The 24,110-nt window shown below is 39.8% G+C and overlaps 2 pseudogenes across 1 annotated transcript in view; one reads left to right on the plus strand and one right to left on the minus strand.

Moving 5' to 3' along the window:
• Positions 1-4,658: 4,658 nt before the first annotated feature.
• On the minus strand, positions 4,659-4,862 carry LOC144372312 (small nucleolar RNA U3; annotated as a pseudogene).
• Positions 4,863-8,583: 3,721 nt separating this feature from the next.
• Positions 8,584-24,110, plus strand: part of LOC144372308 (mitochondrial enolase superfamily member 1-like) — a 33,826-nt pseudogene continuing 18,299 nt past the window's right edge. The window contains exons 1-5 of the transcript XR_013432327.1: positions 8,584-8,757; positions 11,718-11,826; positions 20,131-20,246; positions 22,628-22,714; positions 23,097-23,123. The product of XR_013432327.1 is annotated as a mitochondrial enolase superfamily member 1-like (transcript). The remainder of the gene's footprint in view (positions 8,758-11,717; positions 11,827-20,130; positions 20,247-22,627; positions 22,715-23,096; positions 23,124-24,110) is intronic.

The following is a 24,110-nucleotide window of genomic DNA, read 5'->3' on the forward strand; positions in this document are numbered from 1 at the left end:
ACTTATTAGGCTATTTCCTTGCTCTCTGGATTCCTATTGTGCCAAGTCAACAAGAGGAAGGTAAGAGGAAGCTAGAAAGAAAGGTCAAGGTATTTATTCCTCTGGTTCCCTTCCTGTAAATTTGGGCTGATGCTGAAGATTCCTCTCAATACATCCTCCCCCATACAGTCTCCTTTTGGAGACTGGTAACTACAGTTCTGTATCTGACAGTGTTTTTGCTACTAACTATACTTACTGCATGAGTCCTTGTTCCCCTATTCTGCCCACCTCTTTATAAATATCTTTGATTTACCTTAGTTTGAGTGTGCCATCTATTACAGTCAATCCATGACTGGTATTTGTCACAGGTATCAGTAGAAAATAGAAAACTTAATTTTTATAAAAGTGGCAAATTAAACAAAACAGCAAATTTTTCAGTACAATAGCAAAAAAGTATTTTTCAATTACATTTATGTATTTTTTAATCTGGTAAAACTCCATTAGAGTATTTGATTAGCTGTACCACTCCAATTAAAGAATGAATGAATTATTCAATTCATGGATGAAAACAATAGGAATAGGAAGTAGAGGTGATAAGAAAAGGAAATGGTATAAAAAGAAAAAATATATGTTGGTGTGTAAAAATTATTCGCAAGAATGGGCCCCTTAAAATTGGTCAAAAAAAAGGGGGCCCAGATCTCTAAGAAAGAGATGCTGAATATTCAATTTTAAGGTGCATGCTGGGTCTTCCTTACTCCTTCCTTCAAATTGGCTACACAAGTTATGGGTCAGGAACGGAATTACTAAGTACAAGAAAGGGTAGATTTCATGCCGTAGTTTAAAAGCAGTGAAGAAATAAACAATTCAGCAAAGAGAAAAGCTGATTGAGTATGAGAAAAAGAAATTCATTAAGTACTTTTCAGAGATCCTTAATGGGACACTGGATAACACTCATACATGGAAGAGCTTCACTTAAACCTTACAGGTCAAGTTAATTTGAGGAAGCTAGAGGACTTAGAAAATGCAAAGGAAAAAAGTGCCTCTAGACAATTTTTGATAATAGGGATGGCAGAAATAAGAGGTAAAAGTTGGCAGCCAAAATGATTGACAGTGACCCTAATAAAAATTAATATTTAAAGTGATGTGTTCCTTAAAGATTATCAAATTCCATTTACTAATAATTGTACTATTTTCAAGGAAGCTTTAGTCTCCTAAAACTAGGGAATATACTATGGAACTAGATGGCAGGTGAATATATGCCTTGCTGTGACAAAATACCTAAGAAAAACAATTTTAAGGAAAGATGTATTTTTGCACATGGTTTCAGAGATTCAGTCCACAGTTGTTGGCCCCATCTCTGTGGGCTTACAGTGAAGCAGAACATCATGGTAAAGAGAGTATGCTGGAGCAAAGCTGCTCACCTCAATGACAGGAAGCAGAGGGAGGAAGGGACTGGGGCAAAGATGTAGAACACAAGGGCACACTCCCAAGGATCCATTCTGTTCAACTATGTCCCACTCCTACAGGTTCCACCACCTCCCAGTAGTCCATTCAGCTATGGATTAATCTATTGATGAGATTAGAGCTCTTGTGATCCAATCACTTCTGAAAAGTTCCACCACTGTAGTGGAGTGGGAAGCAAACTTTCAACACATGAGCCCTTGGAGAACATTTCGTATCTGAACTGTAATAATTGGTTATTTCTGTAGTTATTAACTTGCTAGAAATTAGAAAAGGGTAGAACCAGCCTGGTAGAAATTTTAAGAAACTCTTAGAGCCTAAAGAAACCTAGTCCAGAGAAAATACAAGCCAGGTGCAGTGATGCTTGCCTGGAATGGCTTGCCAGGAGGCTGAGGCAGAAAGATCAAAAAGCCAGCCTCAGCAACTTAGTTACACACTGTCTCAAAAAGGGCTGAGGATGTGCCTCAGTGGTAAAGTAACCCTGGGTTCAATCCCCAGAACCTAAAAAAAAAAAAAAAAAGGTATTAAGAAAATACAAGAGGAAATTCTTCAAGTACAATTCCAGAGATTTCAAACTTAGAATAAGCAAATTCAAAGAGGTTGAGGGATCCTTAAGAGAACTTTAAATTTTTTTTATAATTTATATATGATAAAATTCACCATTTTTATAACTTTTATTTATTTGTTTTTATATGGTGCTGAGGATTGAACCCAGGACCTTGAATGTGGGAGGCGAGCGCTCTACTGCTGAGCCATAACCCCAGCCCCAAACTTATCATTTTAAGTGCACATTTAGATAAGTTGACAAATATTTCAGTCACAAAACCACTACCATTCAATTGTGATATAAAACATTTCAGTCATAGCAGAAAATTCCATCATGTCGCTTTAGAGTCTTCTCCATTCACCTCTGAACCCTGGCAACCACTGAGTACTTTGTCACTATGGATACAAATGGAATAATATGTAATCACTATGTCTGATGTCTTTCACTTAGCATAATACTTTTGAGGTTCATCCATATGCTCAGTGAATGTTTCACCAGTTTAAGGCTATCATGAATAAAGCTGCTATGGATATTCAAGTGTAAGTTTTTACTGTAAATGTAGGCTTTAAATTCTCTTGAATACTTTGGAGTAAGATTACCAAGTTGTATGGTGCAATTAACTTTAACTTTTGTAAGAAACTGCCAACCTGTGTTCTGAAGAGTCTGCCATTTTGTACTCCTATCAGAAATGTATAAGAGCCCATGCTTGTCAATACCTGCTTTTGCTAGCCATTTTAATTGTTACCATTCTGGTAGAGATAGTATTGTTATGGTGGTTTTAGTGTGAATTTTCCTAATGATTAACATATTAAGAGTCTTAAGCATATTTTGAATTCATGTATCTTTTTAAAAAATATTTCTATTAGTTGTTGGATGGACCTTTATTTTATTTATTCATTTACATGCAGTGCTGAGAACTGAACCCAGTGCCTCACAGGTGCTAGGCAAGTGCTCTACCACTGAGCCACAACCCCAGCCCAAATTCATGTATCTTTTTTGATGGGGTGTCTCTAAAACATTTTACCCATTTTTTGGTAGTGAGTTGTCATTTCAGCATTCTGGGTACAAGTCCTTCGTCACATTATGTTTTACAAATCTTTTTATCCCAATCTGCAGCTTGATTTTACCCTGACTTTTACACAAGAAAACAATTTTGATGAAGTCTAATTTATCATATTTTTCCTGTTATGCTTTTTGTATCATAAGAAAATATGGCTTGGGGCTGGGGTTATGGCTCAGCGGCAGAGTGCTCACCTTGCACTACAAAAAAATATTAAAAAGAAAAAAAAGAAAGAAAAGAAAATGTGGCTTAATGGGGCACTGTGGTGCATTCTGTAATCCCAGCCACTCAGGAGGCTGATGCAGGAGGATCAAGAGTTCAAAGCCAGTCTCAGCAAAAGTGAGGTGCTAAGCAACTCAGTGAGACTCTGTCTCTAAATAAAATACAAAATAGGGCTGGGGATGTGGCTCAGTGGTTGAGTGCACCTGGGATCAATCCCCGGTACCAAAAAAAAAAAAAAAACAAAAAACAAAAAAAAACGTGGATTACAAAAATTCACAGATTTTCTCTTATGCTTTCTCTACAAGTCTTATCATTTTAACTCTGAGATTTAGTTTGTATTCCATTTTTAGAAATTTTTTCATGTAAGTCTTGAAATCAAATAGCTTAAGTTCTTCAGCTTTGTTCCTCTTGAAAACTGGCTATTTAAATTTCCACACATATTTTTGTCCATATACATTTTAGAATTAACTAAAATGTCAACCTTTGTTTAAAACCCCTCCTGAGTAGGGGATGAGGATATAGATCAGTGGTAGAGGGCCTGCCCAGCATGCCTGAGCCCCAGAGTTCAATCCCCAGTACCACCAAAACAAACAAAAATTTTTCTGGAGATTCAATTACATTGCATCATATCATTAAATCTATACTGAATTTTCCAATAATATGAAATTTCTCCACATGTTTAGGTCTTCTTTTTGCTCAGCAAAAAAAGTTTTCAGTATACAGATCTTTTTTTTTTTTTTTCTTAAGGAAGAAAGTAGAGAAGAGAAAAAGGAAGGAACACATTTTTTTTGAGAGAGAGAGAATTTTAATATTTATTTTTCATTTTTTGTCGGACACAACATCGTTGTTTGTATGTGGTGCTGAGGATCGAACCCGGGCCGCATGCATGCCAGGCGAGTATGCTACCGCTTGAGCCACATCCCCAGCCCAGTATACAGATCTTGCATATTTTTTTGTTAAATTTGTCCCAAGTATTTCATAGTTTTTATGCACTTGTAAGAGGCATTGGTTTTCGTCTGTTTTGATTTTGTTTTTAAGACAGGGTCTCAATACGTTGCCCAGGCTAGCCTTGAACTCCTTGAACTCAAGTGATCCTTCTATCTCCGACCCTCAAGTAGCTAGAACAGCAGACACACCCCACCACACCTGACTTGATGTATTAAGTTCTTATTTCAATTTCCAATTCTTGATAACTAGTGTATCAAATATTAATTGGAAAAGCCCTAAGTTCAATCCCTAACCCTAAATAAATAGACCCTGTATCTTGTGAACTTGTTAAACGTAATATTAGTTCTAGTAGCTTTATTTGTAATCTTTGTTTTAGTATCAGGGTAATATACTAACTTCTTTTTACTTTGTTTTTTTCTTTTTACCAAAATCATAACAGAAACCACTCAGATGGTGTCCTCTTCCTGTTATTCCCCCAAAGGGAGAACAATGGTCAGCAGTGGCAAATAGCAGCTGGAATAAAGCAAGGGCCAGCTTCACACTCAGGAAAGGACACTTCATCTCTTTCTTGTCATTTCCCATACTCTACACATTCAAATTTCTCTAGAAACAAACTGTAGAAATGATCCCTGAAAGTATTGTCTTTTAACCTCTTTTTTAAAATGAGATGTCCCTCCTCTTGTATTTTCCACAGTTTACATTAGGATTCAGTTTTAGTGTTGTACTTTCTATGGATTTGTAACCATATATGACATTAAAATGTAAAATCTCTGTTCTGCAAAAAACACTGCCAAGAAAACAAAAAGACAAGTCACTGACTTGGAGAAAATATTTGCAAAAGACACATCTAATAAAAGGCTTGTTATTCAAAATATACAAAGAACTCTTAAAATTCAACAATAAGAAAACAACCAACCATATTAAGAAATGGCAAAAGACCTTAATAGATAGCTCACTAAAGAAGATATACAGATGATAGGTAAGCATAGCAAAAAATGCTTCACTACATATCTGATCAGAGAAATATAAAACAAGTTACCACTACATATCTATTGGAATGGCCAAAACCCCAAACACTGATACAACCAAATGATGGTGAAGATGTAAAACAACAGGAATTTTCATTCATTGCTTATGGGATATAAAATGGTAGAATCAAGTTGACAGTTTGGTGGTTTCTTGCAAATGAAACATACTTTTTCCATGTACTCTAAAAATCCTGCTTCTTGGTGAATACTGAGAAGCCCATATGAGTTGAAAATGTATATTCATCCACACAAACACAGACACATGAATGTTTACAGCAGTTGTACTAGTCCATTTGTGGGGCTATAACAAAATACCACAGACTGGGTAATTTATAAAGAACAAAAATGTACTTCCTCACAGTTTTAAAAGCTGAGAGTCCAAGACCAAAGCATTTATGAGGGCTGCTCGATGCTTCCCTGATGGTGCTTTGTTGCTGCATGCTCCAGAGGGGAGGAGGGCTCTGTCCCCACATGGTGAAAGGCAGAAAGGTATGACAGGCTAATGCTGCATGAAACCTCTTTGTTAAGAGCCTTAATTGCATTCATGAGAGGAGCCCTCATTACCTTCATCACCTCTTAGAGGCTCCACCTCTTGGGGGTCATCACATTGGCCATTAAGTTTCAACATCTGAATTTTGGAAGGTACATGTTCAGATTAAAGTAGTATCATTATTCATAATTACCAAATCTTGGAAGCAACCACAATGTCCTTCAGTAGGTGAATGGATAAACCATTGTACATCCAGATAATTATTAATAGTATTAAAAAAATGAGTGGACCAGGAATATAGCTCAGTGGCAGAATGCACACTTAGCCTGCATAAGGGCCTTTGTTGAATCCCGACCACCAAAAAAATTAAAAATCAAAGAAGAGAAATATTAAGACAGGAACAAATACAGAGTGAATGCAGATGTATATTACTAAGGAAAGAAGCCAATCTGAAAGAGACTAGGTACTGGATGTTCGACCATATGACCTGGAAAAGACATAACAAAAGACAAAGTTCAGTGGTTGCCAGGGGTTAGCAGAGAGGGAGGGATAAATAGGCAGAATACAGAGGATTTTAAGGGAAATTAAAACATTCCATATTTCAATTTTCAGGTGCTAATGTAAATTGTGTTGTATTTATTTTCACATTCCATTTGTTCATTGGGACAAGTGTATAAGAAAGTGACTTTATATGTGAACTTTATATGAAAAAACTGTTATAATCATTTATTAGTTCCAGTAGTTTTTTGACTCAAATTTTTCTATAGATAATCATCATCAGTGGAACAAAGACAGTTCTATTTCTTCCTTCCCAACACATATACCTGCTATTTCCTTTTTATGTCTTATTAGATTATCTAGGTCTTCCAGTACTATGCTGGAAAGCAGCAATGAGAAGGGACATTTTTGCCTTGCTCCTTCCTGATCTTGGTGGTAAAACTTCTCAACACTAAATATGATTTTAGCTATAGGAGCTTTTGTAGATATTCCGTATCAACTTATGGAAGTTCACCTCTAATCCTAGTTTACTGAGTTTTTGTTATGAATGAGTGTCAAATTAGATTTGTCAAATGCTTATTCTACATTTATTATCACATGATTTTTTTCTTTAGCCTGTTAAATGATGGATTGATTTCCAGTATTGAACTAGCCTTGCACACCTGGAATAAAGCCTACTTGGTTGGGGTCTGTAATTCTTTTTGTTCATTGTTGGAGTGTTTAATTTTATTTTTAGGGATTAGGGATTAAATCCAGGACCATTTTACCACTGTGCTATATCCCCATCCCTTTTTATTATTTTGAGACAGGGTGTCCCTAAATTGCAGAGGCTGGCCTCAAGCTTTATCCTTGACTATCTTTCTTTGCTTTGAAGTCTACTCTAACTGAAATTAATATAGCCTTACTTGCTTTCTTTTGATTAGAGTTAATATGGTGTAACTTGTTAAATTTTTTAATGTTTTTTTTAACTTTTTGATAGACTGTTATTTATTTATTTATATGTGGTGCTGAGAATCGAACCCAGTGCCTCACACATGCCAGGCAAGTGGTGCTACCACTGAGCCACAGCCCCAGCCCAATATGTTTTTTTTTTTTTTCCTGTCTCAGTCTGTTTATGTTGCTATTACAAAATATCATACATTGGATAATTTACAAAGAACACAATTTATCTCCTCACAGTTCTGGGAGCTAGGAAATCCAAGACAAAAGCACTAGTCAGTTTGGTATCTGGAGAGGATGATGGTTTCTATTTCCAAGATAGCTTCTTTATTTATTTATTTATTTTTAAAACCTGGCCGCATGCATGCCCAGTGAGCGCGCTACAGCTTGATCCACATCCCCAGCCCCAAGAGAGCTTCTTGAACACTGCCCTCACAAGAAGCTGTGAATGCTATTCCTTCCCATCCTTTTACAAGGTTACTAATTCTACTCATGAAGGCAGAGCCCTCATGATTTTAACAACCTCCTAATCCCATGTCTTAATACTATCATATCAGTAAATTTCAACATGGTGGGGGGACACAGACCATTTACTTGTAATCTATATTTGTTTTAACATAGCCATTTCTGTCTTTTAATTGGTGCATGTAGACCACTTATATTCAGTTTTTATTAATATCTACTACATGTGTCACTATTTTTATTCCTTTCTCTGTTCTTTGTTCCTATTTTTGCTTTCCATTCTTTTCCCGCCCTTTGTGAACTGAGGATTTTACATGATTGTATTCTCTTAACATACCAGTTATACTTTTCTTCCCCACTTTTTTAAGTAGCTGCCCTGGAGTTGGCAATATATATTTACAACCAATACCAGGTGCCTTTCTTTCACTAGCTGTAAATGGAATAGGTAATCCCTACTAACTTCTAATTTGTCCGGTGGCAAAAAGACTGAGGGCGTTTAACGAGATCTAGGGGGACTGGGGTTATATGGCTCAGCGGTAGAGCACCCATTCAAGGCCCTGGGTTCGATCCTCAGCACCACATATAAATAAATAGTATTTTCTAGTCCACTACCCTTCTGGGGACGTGCTGTCTGGAGCGGGGCCGAGCCACTGGCCCACACCTGCTTCCAGGTCGCACTTGGTTTCTCCCTCTCGGACGCGGCTCCTGGCAAGTCCCTTCCCTTCCAGTCCAGGCGGGGCAGGTGTGCGCTGGGCTGCCGTGGGACACGCACCTCCTTCTCCCCCAGGGGCCATCTAGACTGGGAGGGAACCCCGGCATAGGCCGCGCAGGCCAGCCTGAACCGCAAACTCCAAGAAAAGCGGGCGAATCCGGGGGAGCTGATTGCAGCGCCCGCGAGGCCAAGTCCACGTGCGCGGCCGCACCCCCCCCACGGGTGACCAATCAGCGCTCGCCTCTCCGCGAGGCTGCCTCGCCCCGCCGCTCTTCTGCGACTCTCGGCTTCGCGACCGCAGCGGAAGGCTCCCTGGCGCCGGCAACATGGCGCGCGGCAGGATCTCCAGCCTCTCGGTCTGGGACGTGCGCTTCCCCACGTCGCTCTGGGGGCCACGGCTCAGACGCCAAGGTAAGCGTGACCGACTGCCCTCAGGCACCGCCGGGACAACACCCAGGCCCGCGAGTCGCGGGCTTTACCTGGCTTCAGTACAGTGGGAACTGGAAGCGCGGGGAAGGTGGACGCTTTTTCTATCTCTGAGGAAGCAGCCAGAAACTCTCCACCTTTCCGGATTATTTTTTTTCCCCTTTATTTATCGTATTTTATTTGCCTGCGTTTGAAATGTCTTGGTTTTACTTTTTTGATTCACGTTTTCTTGGAAAGGGGAGAGTGCTTATTATGCAATAAGTGCACAAATGATATTATGATAAATGACTTTTTGTAAATCTAGTTGATGATCCCCTGTGGACCTCCAAATAAATATTTGAAATTTTACTGATTTGTAAAAGTGCAAACACTTAATTGAGTGCTACTGCATTTGCCCCTCTGAAGCTTGACAGCTGTGGGTAAACCACACATTCTAAGCCTAGGCTTTCTCATCTATAAAATGAGTACAGTGGTGTCTACTTCATGCATGTAAAGTGAGATACCTGAAAAGAGCTGACAGAGAGAAGGTCCTCAATAAGAATTGGCTATAATTACTATTTACATAAGAGGAAACTGAAAGCAGAAAGAACTCTGTCCTAGCCCTGAGCTTTGAATTTGTGAAGTGTTATGATAAACTATTTTATTATAGGAGGGTTTAAGAAATAGCATTTGTTTCTGGGACTGAGTGGTGTATGACCCCTAGGTGAGGAATAATTATCTGATACCTGTATTGCAATTTCATAAACACATAAGCATTTCTCCTCAGGAGATAGAGTGTATGTTATGTGCTGACTCTCAAGTGTTTAGCAGAACACGCTGCTTTGCAGTTCTCCACCGTGATTGCTTCATTTGCCCTCTGGCCATGCTGAACTCAGCACTTCAGCTTCTTTTCAGCATTTAGCAGAGCAAAACATCCTGATGAGAAATCTGATATTTTTATAAAGAAGTCCTGAAACTCTCTTCAAAATCTGTTAAAGCTGAAGTTCCTGATCATTTCTTTCTGCCCTTATTGGAAACATGGAGCACTCAGCCTGCATGTATTTACTAATTTCTTGCTTCCCAACACTCATCAAGCACCCAGAAAGCCCCACAGCTGTGAGCTTGCATCTCAGCTCAGCTGCCCACTGGCCACCTCCTTGCAGTATTTTCCCTCTTATTTGCTCCTTATCTGTGAGCTCCCTTAATCCCTAGTCCTGTCCTCCCAGCAGTTAGAAGATGTTGCCTACTGCATCACTGAGAAGACTGAAGACAGTCATACGCTTGGCCCCATCTCTGCACACCTGTGTCTAAACCAACCTCTTCTCCTCTTTCCCTTTATTCTTTATCATGTCCTGCTCCAAAGCTAATCCATTCTCCTTCCCTTATTTATTCTCAAGGCTCCCACTTATATCCCTTTTTCCTTCAGTACTTCCTTATTTCCTTTGGTTCTCTTCCATCCCACATGGACAGAGCTTTCCTTTTAGAAGAGTCTGAATTTGATCCTCACACCTTTCTAGCTCCCTTTGGTTTCTTCCTCTCATCCCCAAACTTCCTGCTCTAGGTATGTTGCCTTATCCTTTACATCTCCTTCCTTCTTAATCTGAAATTGACTACTCTTTCTTTCCTTCTCTTGGAATTGCCTTCAGTTTTTTTCTCCTTCCAGTGACCTTTATGCTCCATGCATTTCATACCATCTGCTGTCTCTTCCTTGTGAATCTGTCTAGCTCCCAGCCTCAGCCTTTCTGACTACTCCTTCTTCCTGCACTGGCCCCCTTCTTCCCTCTCCAAGGCTTTCCCATCTCACTGCACACTCCCATTAAGACTCTTCTCTAGCTAGGCTTGATGGCACCCACTTGTAATCCCAGTGACTTGGGAGGCCCAGGCAGGAGGATCAATTGCAAATTCAAGACCAGCTTTGGTGACTTAGTGAGACTTTGTCTCAAAATAAAAGAATAAAAGGGCTGGGTATGTAGTTCAGAGATAAAACACCCCTGGTTCAATCCCCAGTACCATAAAAAATAAAAACAATAGAAAACAACAACAACAAAATGGGTTAATTTGTCTTGAAGCTTTACTTCTTTTTCTGCCAGTGGTCTCTGAACTTGCACTGTTAAATTTATTATCCCTGCTATAAACTATTGCAGTGAAGATCAGTCCAATTTTATGTAAGAGCTTTCTGAAACCTTGGCTTGTTCAATTTTAAGCTACTTGCCAACATAACTCTGTTCAGTGAGCTGTGATTGGAAATTCTTGGGTTTAAAATTGAACTGAGACCTGGAGACATTGCACAGTGGTAGAGCACTTTGGTAGCATGTATGAAGCCCTGGGTTTGATCACCAGCACCACAAATGAAAATAACGGTAATGTCAATGATAATAATATGAAATTGAGCAGATGACTTTTTTTTTCTTGTACCCGGCGTTGAACCCAAGGGCACACAACCATTGAGCCATGTCTCCAGCCCTTTATTTAACCTTTTTTTTTTAATTTTGAGACAGGGTCTCATTAAGTTACTCAGAGCCTTGCCAAGTTGCTGAGGCTGACCTACGATCTTTCTGCCTCAGCCTCCCGAGCCACTGGGATTACAGGCATGCATCATCACACCCAGCTGAACACCAATTTTTTATATTGCAAATTGGCATTAAAAAATGTGTACATCTGGGGCTAGAGGTGTAGCTCAGTGGTACAGGGTATGCTTTAGTATGCTCCAGGACCTGTATTCTATCCCCAGCACCAAAGGAAAAAAATATACATTGTATTTGTTGAACAGATTCGAACCATTCAGGACTTTCCTTTGGTCCATTCAGATCTCCTGCATTTTCTTTGGGGTTCGTCAACTCTTCCATCAGATTGGATCTCTTCTTGACATGTCCCTTATTGCATTTTCTGTTTCAGGTGTCATTGTCATGGTTATTTCTGGGTTTCTTACATTTGCATTTGGGGGGTATGGGTCACCTTTCCTGCAGCATACAGACCCTGACTACTTGGCTGCCTATGTTGTCCTGGAGACTGATTCGGGAGATGGACTCAAGGGATATGGAATTACCTTCACTCTGGGAAAAGGCACTGAAGTTGGTGAGTTGATGATTCTCTTGAGATTCTAGAATGCTTCGTTTTTCACTTAGACTCCAGTTCTGACCTATTTTTTTTTCTGTATTTACACTTCTTAAAGGGATTAAAAACAATACTTATTTTGCTGGGAGAAATTAAAAGGTGCAGCATTTGGCCTCTCCTCTTACAGCCATCTATAGACTGTGGAAAAACCCTTGACTCTGGATCTGTTTCTCTGTATTGAATGGTGACTACCAGAATGCTATTCATCTGCTCTTAATTTTGGCTTCTGTAGATCTTTGAGGACCTATACTAGGAAAGTGACCAAGGGTGGTGGAGGGAGCAGATGTAAGTTCACACAGCTAGGTTTATTGTGGTGTGCACTGTGAGACTACCTAGTTTTCAAAATATTTTACCCAAAGTTGCTTTGAGGGGCCAGTTCTTTGTGGGGCATATTGAGCCATGTTTAAGTGATTCTTCTCCCCTCCCCCATTTTCCTAAACTGAAGGCACTGAACATAATGTAACTTTTCTCAGCAGGCCAAGATCTTAGAGACAATGTTGAGCCCCCTCATTTTTTTTAAGAGATGAGGAAACCGAGGCCCAGAGAGCTACTCAGCTGCTTCCTAAAGCACTTGTTCTCTAGAACATTTAAATGCAACTTTTTTGTATGCATACATGCACATGCTATAAAATTCAAGAAGTACAAAAAGGTGACCTTTGCCAGATCATTTTCAGTGGATCATTAGAGGCTGAAGCCAAATCATGATAGGGTGAAGAGAAACTATCAGGGAAAGGGGTAAAACAGGTTATCTAACTTTTGTGGCAATATGACTCTTCCCTCATGATTATTTACACCATTAGCATTCTAGGTAGCTGTAGGATAAAAGTCTTGCCCTACGGAAAGATTTTAATATTGTCAAGGAGATGAAGGAAGTGTGTGTGTGTGTGTGTGTGTGTGTGTGTGTGTGTGTGTGTGTGAATGACAAGAAGTGTACAGATTTATTGAGGAAACGGTCACAAAAGACAAAATCCAGCTGGGTGCAGTGGTACAGACCTGTGATCCCATCTACTCAGGAGACTGAGACAAAAGATCATAAATTCAAGGGCAGCTCAGGCAACTTAGTGAGACCTTGTCTCAAAATAAAAAGAGCTGGGGATGTAGCTTATGGGTAAGAGTGCTCCGGTTTTATTCCCCAGTTCTACAAAAAAAAAAAAAAAATAGGATCATGGTACAGAGTGAGGATTGTTGCAAAGTGAAGGGGTTACTTTGCTCTGCTCAGGTGGCTTTGGGCAAGCTTCAGAGCAGAGGTGATGCTTTGAGGAAAGGCTCTGAGAATAAATAGGCACTTACTAGGCAGATGGAAGAGACCAGGCAATGATCTGCCTCCCTCCACACACACCATTAACAATTTAGTGTAAAAGTTTTCCCCAAGACAGTGACCACTGACCAGGGTGGTTTTTTGATTGGTTGGTTGGTTTTTCGTAACAGGGATTGAACCCAAGAGTGCTTAACTGAGCCACATCCCCAGCCCTTTTTATATTTTATTTTGAGGCTTAGGGCCTCACTAAGTTGCTGAGGCTGGCTTTGAACTTACAATCCTCCTGCCTCAGCCTCCTGAGTTGTTAGAATTACAGGTGTGTGCCACCAAACCCAGTTTCAGGGTAGATTTATAAGCTGTATTTTTACTCCTCTGAAACTTTAATCATCGCTATCTGTACATTGAGCGCTTTATGAAGCTACTGTCATTCTTCATACTACAAACTACAAAGCATGGCCCCTGAAGGTTTTGTAAAATGCACAGTAAACTTACAAAATAGGGACAGGCCCCTGGAACCATTCTCTGTTAACAGCTAAGACTTTGAGTTTTGCTACTGTGGGTAGGTGCACAATGGAAGGACCGTGAGCACAGGGATAATAAGAAGCTCTTTTCGGGTGTTGCTGAGCTCAGTGTTTGTTCCCTGACATCCCCCCATACTCTCAGCCCCACCCGCTGTCCTGAGGGACATCTTGGGCAGCGGCGAGTCAACTCTCCTGTCTTTATGGCATGGCTCTTATGTGCTAATGTTGTTGGCTTCCCCCTTTTTCAGACCACAGCCGGACAGAACCCATTTTAACTTTGACCTTGCTATATATTTCACATGACTGACTGCAGTCTCATTCGAAAAGCTACATGACCCTTGCACTAAAGATGCAAAATTCCATTAGCTCATCTCCGTTCCCCACAGCCTCTGTCAGTCAGCCTAATCATTCTTTTAGAATAGAGCAAAAAGGAAAAAATAGTATTTTTCTTGTTCCCATAAAGAGTGTTCATGTGTGTGAGAGGTAGGGAGGAAAGGTTGTATTATAATGTATAGAATAGATCAGTGTTGTTTTTCTTGGGTGGTTTTTAACTCATATTTTTATCAAATTTACTTAATTATTATTAATGTCTCCTGCTTTCTTTATATATATATATATTTTTTTTTTAAATGACAATTTTTTTAGAGTGGTCTTAGGTTCACAGCAAAATCAAGCTGTGTGTACCCGCCCCACACACCCACAGCCTCCCTCTTATCATTGTGTGCTGCTGGAGTTATTGGTACCTTTGTTATGATTAGTGAACCCACATTGACACATCATGATCCCCAAAAGAATATAGTTTACATTGGGGTTCACACTGGGTATTGCACATTCTGTGGGTTTAGATAAGTGTGTAATGATGTGTATAATGTAATACCAAGCTATTAAAAAAATAGGAAAGGAAAGAGAGGTTAAAAAGGAGGAAATTTTTTTTAATATGTATTTTTTAGTTGTATGTGGACACAATACCTTTATTTTATTTTTATGTGGTGCTGAGGATTGAACTAGTGTCTCACGCGTGCCCTGCGTGTGCTCTACCACCGAGCCCCAGCCCAAAGCAGGAAAGTGTAAATAAACAAAAATACAGTCATGCTACCACTTGGGCTCAGACATCCATGGTCATCCACAAGCTTTGCTGAGTGAACTTCCAGTGCTGGAGGTTGCCACAGAATCAAGGTCTAGGAGAAAACCCTTGGGTTTAGTCAGCAAGAAGCTGCCTTTCAAAGGCCAATTTTTCCAGATGAATTTCCACCCTTCCCATTAGACACACAAACTTGAATTTCTCCATGCTGAAGTCAGACCACTACAATCCAAGTTTCTTTTTTTCCTCCTCTTGCCTTTTATTAGTGTTTTTGCCTGAGTACATCAGTATCAGTCACTACTGATGCTTCATAAAACTATAGTTTTTTTTAATCCTACAAATTTTAATTTCTTTTTTGTTCATTTTCTTTTTTCTGTTATTAGATACATACACTTTTTAAAAAATTTAGTTGTTGATGGACCTCTATTTTATTTATTTATTTTTTAATATTTATTTTTTAGTTGTAGTTGAATATAACACCTTTATTTTATTTATTTATTTTTATGTGGTGCTGAGGATCAAACCCAGGGCCTCACACGTACTAGGCAAGTGCTCTACCACTGAGCTACAACCCCAGCCCACAGATTTTAATTTCTAAGCAAGTAAATATCCATCTTCATAACCCACAGATACAAAAAGCTTCCAGACTCTTTTCTTATACTTCTTATGAAAGTCAAAAATGTCCTGGAGGTCAAAAAGTGAGATGCCCACTGGCAGTTATGTTCAATTGTGACTGCACCATTTCTTGTCCTGACTACCCAAGGAGCCATTTTAAGGGAATTTCAAGCATCAGTTATATAAGAGGCTGACTGTGGTGGGTTTTTGTCCACAAGTACAGAAAGTTTTTGGTGGTAATCTGTTGGACTCCCAGATAGTACCTTTGATGGTTTGTGATGGGTGGTTGTGGTCTTTTGAGATATATATATAAAGAGAGAGAGAGAGAGAGAGAGAGAGAGAGAGAGAGAGAGAGAGAGAGAGAGAGAGAGAGAGATTTTTTGTTTTGGTAGTTTTTTGTTTATTTTTTGGCTTGGTTTTGTTTTGTTTCAGCTAGTATCATTAGTTGGTGTTCCTGTTTGGGATGTGTAGTGAGAGCAGTCAGAGTAGTGTAGTACTACCGGGGTCCAGCTCCTGCTATAAAACCACCTTCATAGACTATTATCAGGTCCTGATGGACATCGGGCAGGGTGGCTTTGCCCAAATGAAACTAGTCCACCAGCTCCTCACCAGGACAGAGATGACGGTGAAAGTTCTGCCAAAGTTAGAGCAAAACATCCCATCCAAACTATATATGCTGATGGCCATGGAATGCCGAAGTGTGATCCACCTCTTTCAGATCATTGAGACCATTGAAAATATCCAGCTATGGCATACAGCTATGGCATACACCTCATCCTGGATGTTGATGGCATGCAGGAGGAGGCCAAGAGACCATTCAGGCAGATTGTGAGAGATTGAGAAGGGCATTGAGCACCTAGATCTGAATGCAGAGAACATGCTGGTGGGCGCCAGAGGCAACAGCAAACTCTTGAACTTCAGCCTGAGCACCAGATTCATGATGGGGCAGAAGCTGAACAAGTTCTGGGTCACTCTCTAATACCTTGCCGCTGAAGTCATCTAGAGGGAAAAAAATATGGGGGCCCCCTGGTGGACATCTGTAGCCTGGGTGTCTTTTGTACTTGATGGTGCCAGCAATGTGCCCATTTATGTATGGAGCTACTGCTAAGCAGCTGAAGGAGGTAATCATGCATGTAAGGTGCACCATTCCCCAGCATATTTCCACAGGAGCATGGAGCCTTGTCAACAAATACTGACAGTGGACTCCATGCAGAGGCCCACCGTAGAGCAAATAATGGGGCACCAATGACTGAGCCAGGGTGAAGAATATTCATCTAGTTGTTCTAGTGAGCCAATCCCCTAACACCCAGACTCTGCAATTGTAATCATCAGTTTTGACATGGATTATGACCCATAAAATACCTGAGTGTCCCTGGAAAATTGAAAATACGATGAGGTGATAGCTTCCTACCTGATACTCCAGCACCAGATAACCCAGGGCGCAGGCTGCATGTTCCTGGTGAAGCCTGTGCATCAACAGGATTGGGCCTTGCCTGGGCCTCAGGGAACTTTTCTTCCAGTGTCTTTCCAAAGAAGAATGCCAGTCAGCCTGCCCTTCCACCTTCACCTTACCTGTGAGCAGCAGCTGCCTACGCAGGCCAAGAAGGCAGGGCAGTAGGGCAATGGGAAAGCCAGCATGCCTGCTTCCTATATGCAAAGACCTCCTCTCCCAGCACAGCCTCCCTGGGCGACCCTGTGCGCCACATGCCTAACCCCTGGGTGATACTTAGTAGGTGGGTCACAGGGCAATCTTATAACAACAAGAACTGCACCTGCACTCAGCAACTGCCTTGTGGGCCAGCATTCAGAAAAAAAGTGGTTCCAATGTAAGAAGGGCAGAAATGGGCTAGATTCAGGAACAGAGTGGGCTCCAGTGAAAATGGAGAGCTGAGATAGACAAAGCCAACAGACAGCCAGAATACCCTGTGCTCTGTGATCCTGACATCATGGCATTGGCATCTGTGTGGACTAAACAGCTGCAGGAGTGTGGTGTGCAAACTGGCTCAGGCTTCTCTGCACAGGTTCTAGACAGGAGCACATCTGGATCCACTAGAAGTCTCCTCTGCCCCCACCTGGGAGAGGCATCAGAGACTTTTTTTTTAGTTGTAGATGGACACAGTATCTTTATTTATTTATATGTGGTGCTGAAGATTGAACCTAGTGCCTCTCACATGTAGCTCAGTGCTCTACCACTGAGCTACAGCCCTAGCCCCATCAGAGACTTTCCCTAGGACACTTCTTCCTGCCCTGCTCTTCTCTGTCCTTTCTCCCATACTTCTAGAACAGCAAAGATGCTTCTTGATAAATTTATGTTTCTTAAAAATTGTATAGTAAAATTGACATTTCAGAGATTTTTTTAAGGCAGATTAAAGAGAGGTAAAAAGGAGAGAAGCTTCAGGGCAAAGGCAGGAGCCCAGCAGCTGTCCTCTGCAAGGCCTGGACCACTGTGCCTCCCCTCTCCTGTTCAGTTGAGATACTTGCCTCAAGCCAGTATAGATGGGGACTGGCTCCTCTTGACCTAGTGTAGATAGAGATTCTTCCCTTGAGCTAGTATAGACTTGATACACTTTGAGCTGGTTGCTTTGGCCAGAAGGAATCCCTCTCCTGGTGTTTAGGCCCTTTCTTGAGGTGTGTGGAGAGGGCAGATGGCAACTAGGCTGCTGTTGGCTCTTGCAGGCTGCTTCTAGCAGCACTCCTCTCCAAAGTTTGCCGTCTCCTGCGACATTGCACTGTCAGGGAGCCAGCAGCAATATCACAACCCAAATTTCTACTGAATGCAGCAAGTTTGAGTTAACTTCTTACAGTGCCTTTATGTCAAACAAGAAAAATCCACATAGATAGCTGAATATTTCAGTGTGGCCTCATCTTTTAGAACCATAAAGGATGAGCTCATCCTTAGCTTTTGTTATATGCATCTTCTGTTTTGATGCAAACCACAGGCTCCTTTAGTCAGTGAATTATAGCAACAATAAAAAACATGAGGCCAAGGTTTGAGGTAGATAATAATATACCTCACTATGAGTCACTGTCTTACTCTTCAGATTTTTTAAAAATCCGAGAACCTCATCCATCAAGGAATGAGGAAGATTCTGTCTTCTTACAATTCTAGGGAAGGAATATCTGAACTGGAATGATTGTGGATCCCATTAACAAAAGCCCTAGAGAACCCAGAACGGCTAGTTCAGCCCTAAATGCTATATCCATTAGCAATGTGCAGTCATCTGAGAGCTGTCTCACACAGGCCAGGCACATCCTAAGAGCATGTGGTACTACTTTCAGAATGTCTTTCTCATAAGATCTGATTGATAGTAAACCCACATCCCTTCAACTATCCTATTAAATGACCTAATTTTTTTTTTCCATTGGAAGCAGAGCAATACCAAACTAACTGGTCAAAATGTTCTGTAATAAATTAATAGCTTTGGGGCTATGTTGATGACTTGAGTTGATTATCTTGGTTATGTACATATAAACTATGTTTTATAGAATGAGTAGAGGATAAGAAAGGTTTTTCTTATACAATTTGTTATTTATTCATCTTTTCTTTTTTTGGTGATGCTAGTAATCAAATACAAGGCCTCACACATGCTAGGCAGGCCCTATACCACTTATCTACTTTGTATGAAACCCCTCTTCAGCTTAAATAACATAACAAAGCTTTTTTCAATATTTATTTTTTAGTTTCTTAAAAGTAGACACAATATCTCTATTTTTATTTTTTTAAAGAGAGAGAGAGAGAGAGAGAGAATTTTAATATATTTTTTTTTTTTTAGTTTTCAGCGGACACAACATCTTTGTTTGTATGTGGTGCTGAGGATCGAACCCAGGCTGCACGCATGCCAGCCGCTTGAGCCACATCCCCAGCCCTCTATTTTTATTTTTATGTGGTGCTGAGGATCAAACCCAGTGCCGCACGTGCTAGGCGAACACTGTACCATTGAGCCACAACCCCAACCCCACAACAAAGCTTTTTAAAGCACCAAGAGTAAATAATTGATGATACTATTGACCCAAATTAAGTCTAACCTTCAAACTGTGTATGAAAAATATAGTATATTCTAAATAAGCCAATATAAGAAGTTCAGTGTTTATGTATGTATAAATATTTTACTAGTTAAAAATTCATTTAATTTTTAAAAAATATTTTTAGTTGTAGATGGACACAATACCTTTATTTTGTTTATTTAGTTTTTTTTTATGTGGTGCTGGGGATCGAACCCAGTGCCTCACACATGCCAGGCAAGTACTCTACCACTGAGCCACAACCCCAGCCCTCATTTAATTTTTAGTAGTGTATTATGATTTTATAAATTGAAGATATTTTCAAAACTTGTCAATAATGAAGAGGCATTTCCTTTTTTTTCTCTCTTTTATTTCTGTAAATTAGGGTGTTCTTATTCCTTAGGAACAATAAAGTACTAGGGTTTGGTTTTGAATCTGATTGAACACCTTACAAAGTGAATAGGAAAATAATTTTTAGAACATCATTTAATATTACAGATCTGTGGGGTTTTTTTGCCCATGTCAATCAATCAAACATATTTACTGTATTCAGGAAATTTAACTCAATATGTAGATTCAGCTATTTTGCTTTGGGGGAATATTAGTTATGACAAGCACAGAATAAGACATGCACATTTTTGGAGCAATTTTACAAAACATTTACCTTTGGTACTTTAAATTTTTTTCATAAAATGTCTACATTAGTTTGTGGTATTTTCCTCTCAATTTATTGGATACACTAATATGTTTTAATAAACATCAATAAAAATGGAATTCTTTCAAAATAGTTGTCTGTGCTGTGAATGCCCTTGCCCACCATGTGCTTCACAAGTACCTCCAGGACATTGTCAGTGACTTCAGAGGCTTCTACAGGCAGCTCATCAGTGACGGGCAGCTCAGATGGGTAAGAGACCAATTTTGTAAAAAGCTTTTATAAATAAGTTACTATGGTCTAAGATGTCCTTTGATTGCAGCAAATGTGAAAATAGTAATGGCTGTACAATTTCTAAGTAAAGCATTTCATTCAAATAAATTAGGGCTTCAGTCATTTAGATAATCAGTATTTTGAGGCAATCAGTTCCTTTCTGTAAGGCTTAAAGCTTTTTGGCTCTTATCTACCTCAGTTTCCATGCCCTAGATTGGAAACAGTGGTCTAGAGGATAAAGAGCTGAATGGGCAACCTTTTTTTGGAAGAGAGAATGTGAACAGTTCTGGTATTGTGGCAGAGGTTATTAAGAAGTAAAATAAGAGCAAAGTTAAAAAAAATAGGGTGTGGTGGTGCACGCCTGTAATCTAAGCCTTAGCAATTTAGTAAGGCACTAAGCAATTTAATGAAACCCTATCTCAAAATAAAAAATAAAAATGGGCTGGGCCTCAGCCCATTTTTATTTACAGACCCTGTCTGTAAAATACAAAATAGGGCCAGGGATGTGGCTCAGTGGCTGAGTGCTTCTGAGTTCAATCCCCAGTACCAAAAAAAAAAAAAAAGAAAAGAAAAAGAGAGGAGAGAGAGAGAAATAAAGAATACCATAGTACCTAGCCTGCTTAATGCTGTTGAAGCATGAAAAACTAAGTTTCTAGAGGAAGGTTTTTTTTTGTTTTGTTTTGTTTTTGTTTTGTTTTTTTGTTTTTTTTTTTTTTTACTGTTTCGACACTTCTTATTGGTACATTATAGTTGTGATGGAATTTGTTGTTTCATATTCATTAAGGCATATGATATAACTATAATTTGGCCAGTAATCATTCCCCAGCAATTCCCACCTCTTTCCCTTTCTCCCACTTTCTGGTCCCTTTCCTCTCCCTTCGATTTTTATGAGATCCCACCTCTCCCCCATACCTTTCTCTTCCTTTTTCCTCTCTAACTTCCACATAGAAGAGAAAACATACAACTCTTTGCCTTCTGAGTCTGGCTTTAGAGTAAGGATTTTTAACACAGTAAGATAAAGCCAGTAATCTAGACTTTGCCCTTGTCTCCTGATGACTGGTTTGTCTTGTCCAAACTCTGCTAGTCTCCCATCCATGCACCAAGAAGGGCACAAGAGAATGCACTTTCCATATTGCCTTGGGTTTTATGTTTTACTTTCTGCAAAGCAAGTGTATCTTGCCTTGAAAGGTGTCATCTTGAAGAAGCTCCCACTGGCCAAATGTGGGACAACTGTAACATTAGAATAAATACTATAGCAATGTCATTTAAACTCACTGAGTGAAATAAGAATCTATGAATCTATTCAGATAATAAGCAAAGGAAAACTTATCATTAGAGTATAAACTAACGAGTGTGAGATGAATGATAACATTAGAAAATCACCATATTTCAACCATCATAGCCACAGTTAATTGAAGCAAGAGTCACAAGTGTATGCTTAAATTTGGGGTCAATAGTAATCTTCTTATTTAGAAAAGGAAACTGGTATCTTCAGAGTAGAGAAACCAAATGAACACTATCTTACTCAAGTGGTGAAAGTTAATAACCCTAATAATAAAACAAAATGACATAATTACTTATGCAGCATTTACGCCAAAAAAAAAGAGAATAAACTGAATTAATCATGAAGTTACTACAGACTGACACATATAGCGGGGTACTTGATAATATCAAATGGCCTCTACTCTAAAATGTCAATATCATCAAAAGAAAAAAAAATGTTCCAGACAAAAAGACATTAAAGAGCCATGACAACTGAATACAATACGTGGTCCAGGATTGGATATGGATCAAGGTAAAATAAGGTACTATTGGGAAAATTGATGATATTTGATTATGGATTATGAATTATGATTATGGACTATCTTTTAAATACCAATATCCCATCAATATTTTATTTCCTGAATATGACCCTTGTGCTGTGGTTATGAAGAAGAATGTCCTTGTTTTTTTGGAACTATACACCAAAGTATTTAGGAGTAAAAGAACAAGCTATCTGAAACTTTACTCTCAAATGGTTTAGTAAAGAGAGAGATGAAAAGACAAGTTTTTATACTTTCACGAATTTTCTGTTGGTTAAAAATTTCTTTTGGGGCTGGGGATTTGGTTCAGCAGTATAGCACTCTCCTTGCGCATGTGAGGCCCTGGGTTTGATCCTCAGCACCACATAAAAATAAATAATAAAGGTATTATGTCCAACTACAACTAAAAAATCAATACTAAGAAAAATTGTTTTCTATAAAGCATAACCTTTAAATGAATTTCCATTGCTGTCTTTTCATTCTTGAAATGTGTCCCTGGCCAAAGGACCTAAGTGTCTTTTTCATGTCTAGGAAATGCTGCCATGTTTTCCTTCCCAGATTGGTCCAGAGAAAGGGGTGGTGCACCTGGCAACAGCAGCCATTCTGAACGCGGTGTGGGACCTGTGGGCGAATCAGGAAGGAAAGGTAAGTCATCTCCGAAGCACATGTGTAACTCTGTGGCACAGGAGGACATGTGACTTTCTCTATAAGCAGCGTCAGAAGACCAAAGTCAAGTGCAACACAGGTGTCCAAAAGGAAATACTGAGATACTTGATTATTTTCTTCCCTGAGTGATATTGGCAATAGTTAGGAAATTATATGATTAGATTATAAAGGGCCAAGAAAGATGGAAAGGCACAGCAAAGAGAACAGGTTAAGAGGCAGCAGGAGATAAGGGTAGCATTAGAGGTGAGTCGGTGGCTGGGGGAACCGAAGCTCTGATAGTGGCAGTTTGCCACAAGCACATGGGACAAAAATGGGTACTTTATGAATGTGATTTACATATCTTTTCTTTTTTTTCTTCAAGCCTCTGTGGAAGTTACTTGTGGATATGGTAAGTAGTTTCTTTAATGTTGTAATCATTTCTAAATGAAATAGATTTTGTGGATTATTTGCCTTTTGATAATCAGTAAGTATGTTCAAAACTATGGATCTATAGTCTATAGATTACTGATGATAAAGCAAAAACCAGTAAAATATAATATTCCCTTTCTGATATGTGAAGTAGCAGTTCTGCTTATGTAGGTGGGGTGGTACGTCAGGAGGCAGGGAGTTAAGGTATTCCCCTGCTGGGGACATATAACACGGGATGCAAATCCTCTCCACCTCCACTGCCTGTGAGGACTATGAGAAGAAGATCATAGAGCCTCTGCAAAGTCCCTGAGTTAAAGACCAAATGAGAAGAGCACCTCCTAAACTCCTGAAAGCCAGGTACTACTGTTAAGACATCATCTGGTCACTTTGACCCCAAAAGCAAGATCATGGCAACCTGTGCTTTGCATTTCCAGCAGGGAAGGACCTTCACACTGATTCTGAAGTTACACACTTGGTGTTTTCTTTCTCCTTGACCTGTTTATAGCAGGGTGAACACCTGGCTGCTGAGAAGGAAAACTCCATGCAGGTTAAAGGGGAGTGAACCTCTGACCCAGGCAGACCTAGCTCTGAGTGTGTTTTTCACTACTAACTAGCTGAGTGACCCTGAGTGTATTAATTAGCCACTGTGAGCTGCAGCTGCCTTAGTGTGATGTCTGGTGGTCCACAAATTATTATTTAGCAGGAAAATTAATGAAAAGCAAAGAACACAATGGCCTTGAAGACATTTGGGCCAGGAGACTTTGTTTCCCTCTGGAGGCAGGTGAAGAGAGGCGGCTGTCACATTCGTCTGATATGGTCAAGGGTGGCATGGGGGCCCTCTTAAGGGTCAGCCTTTCATCCAGGGTGTATTTAGTGACCACCAAAACAGAAGGATCTGAGGAGTACCAGAAAAGTGCCTGAGATCCCACCTGAGAACTTTCCATTTTTTGGAACCTGTTCTCCTTTT

The sequence above is a fragment of the Ictidomys tridecemlineatus genome (genome assembly GCF_052094955.1).
Source record: "Ictidomys tridecemlineatus isolate mIctTri1 chromosome 12 unlocalized genomic scaffold, mIctTri1.hap1 SUPER_12_unloc_3, whole genome shotgun sequence".
NCBI lineage: Eukaryota > Metazoa > Chordata > Mammalia > Rodentia > Sciuridae > Ictidomys > Ictidomys tridecemlineatus.